The following is a 2727-nucleotide window of genomic DNA, read 5'->3' as shown; positions in this document are numbered from 1 at the left end:
TTTATAAAATATTTTTATATTTTATTATTTTAACTCAAGTTCAATAGATATTTTTTTACAACTCCTACTTTTTTTAATTGCCCACATCTGTAAGTAACAAAATATTATGACTGTCTTGTAGGTAGTTTAAAAATCCACAATTATTTGGGCATTACATAACTTGATGAGTCTTTTAGCATTTTTGCTTCATTATACTTCTCTATAAAAGATTAAAACTTTAATATCTTTTCCTCAATCATCTAACTGTCAGTAGTAAGATAGCAAGGCCATAATTATACTTTTATGGTAGGCACAATAATGTCCACACCCTAATCCTCTGACTTCTGAATATGTTACCTGACCTGGCAAAATGATTTTTCAGATTTGATTAAGGATATTGACCTTGAGATGGAGAGATTATCCTGAATTACCTAAATGAATCTAATCTAATCACAAAAATCTTTAAAATTCTGGCTTCGGTCAGAGAGAGATGTGAAGACAGAATGATCAGAGAAGTGCAATGTGTAAAGGACCTGATTTGCCATTATAGTCTTTGAAGATGGAGGAAGGGGGCCATGAGCCAAGAAATGAAGGCAGCCTCTAAGAATTGGAAAAGGCAGGCTAACATATACTCCCCTAGAGTCTCAAGAAAAATGTATAGCCTTGCCAACATTTTGATCTTAAACCAGTAAGACCCAAGTGAGACATATGACCTCAAAAACTATATGTTAATAATAAATTTATAAAATTTAAGCCATTGAATTTGTGGTAATTTGTTCTGACAGAAATAGAAAACAAACTCTGAGTGATTTGCATTTTTCCTCAAATTGTTAAAGATTAATTAACTTCTTTCTTTGAAAACCCGTTTAGCAAATTTTTCTATAGATTTGTGTTCCCCCACCCACATTATAGATTTTAGAGATGTTAGTTCTAAGACTTTTCTGTATTTCTTTCCTACATTAAATTTACTCTTGGATTTATCTTGTGTCACAGCCACCTTTTCCCATGTCTTATTTTTTCTCAACCAGTCATTTTAGTCTTCTATATTTTACCACATATATATTTTTTAGTTTGGCATGAATCCTTCGTGAGATATAAATACAAAATTACATGCTATGATGGATACACACACACACACACATACATATATAATACATGCAGATAGATTTGCACCTTCCTTCTCCACTCCTACTGGGATCTTTTTAGATGTTTTCTTTTTCTACCATCCTTCCAAACTTGCCCCCAATCAAGAAAATCACAGAAGAGATAGAAATGAGTTTATCCATTTCCTAATCACTATCAAGTTTCCCCCCCGCCCCTTCATTTTCTTTGTTGTCTCCAGCCTCTGGATAATTTTCATTTTAAGCCATTTTATATCAATGAAATTGTTTAGACTGAAGGATGATTTGAAAACATGGAAGAGGGCTTTTCTTTTGAATTACCAGAATTGTAGAGAGGCAGAAAAAAGATTGAGTTTCCTTCTTTTCAGTACTACTCACTTTGGAGATTGGGAATCTAATATTTGAACTCTGTGTAAGCCACCAGCAAGTATTATCTCAATAATACCTCCCAACAACGCTGTCAACAAAGTATTAGTTTAAATTTATACATAAGAACACTAAAACTCAGTACATTTTAATTTATTTCCCAAGGTCCCTACGTAGCAAATGGCAAAATGCAAACTTGTTTCTTCTCATTACAGTGATTTTAAATATGACATATTTAAGTGCCAAATAAAATATCAGCTCCCTATTTTAAACTTTGTATCATAATATATTTTTTGTAAATAATATTGCCCTATATTACCATAAACACATTCATAAACAGCACAAGTTACAGATATCTGTAAAGTAATAATTTGTCTTTAACATAGGAAAAATCAATCCTGGAGTCTGTACTATTGAAATATATTTGTGTTCAAATTGAAAATTGATAAGGGGTCATATGAGAGATGGTACATCTCCTTACAAAATATAAATTGCACATAGTAACTAGGAAAAATAAATTGGAAGTTATAAGACAAGTTCTAGCCTCAACTCAAGTTAAAAAATGATTAGGCTCATTGATCTGTTTTCCGAAAAATGAGAACAATGGTGATTACCTCATGGGCTATTTTCTCAAGAGCAAGTGTAATATATCAGACATGTTTGTGTTTCAGCCCCTAGTGCCCTGTCTTTAATTGAAAAAAACTTTGTGTTTAGTAAATTACCAAATTATCAAAAAATATCCAGAAAATGCTTGTAAAATTCTAATAAATTATGCAAAAGTAGCATGTTAGTTCTACCTACATAAATATTATGTTTCACAATTAAAAAGAACGGTAACATGAGAGAAGAAGGGAGATAGTAACATAATATATATTATGCACATCCATCTACTGAATAGAAGGAAAACATCTTTGAGATGAAAAAGACAGTAAAAAATGCATCTATGACATTATTTCCTTTTAGGCCATGTGTGCCAGTAAAAAGAGCATCTTCTTTAAAGACAAGTAGTTATCAAAGTCTATCCTTCCATTTACTTATTTAGCCTTAGCTAAGTTACTGTTTTGAGCCTCAGTTTCCTCATTTGTCAATAAGGCTTCTATCACTACCTTAGAAATGTTTTAGAAGGCTAGTCATTCACTAAAATCCATGTTGCTTTTTTTTTTTTTAGTGATCACACTACTGCATCACTTTCTTCTGCTCCTCTTATATGACCAGGCATGTGACTATGATCCAGTCAGTGAGATGTGAGGGGAAGGAAAGT

The sequence above is a fragment of the Pteropus vampyrus genome, unplaced genomic scaffold, assembly GCF_000151845.1.
Source record: "Pteropus vampyrus isolate Shadow unplaced genomic scaffold, Pvam_2.0 Scaffold242, whole genome shotgun sequence".
In the NCBI taxonomy this organism is placed as follows: Eukaryota; Metazoa; Chordata; class Mammalia; order Chiroptera; family Pteropodidae; genus Pteropus; species Pteropus vampyrus.
This window is presented reverse-complemented; position numbering follows the sequence as displayed.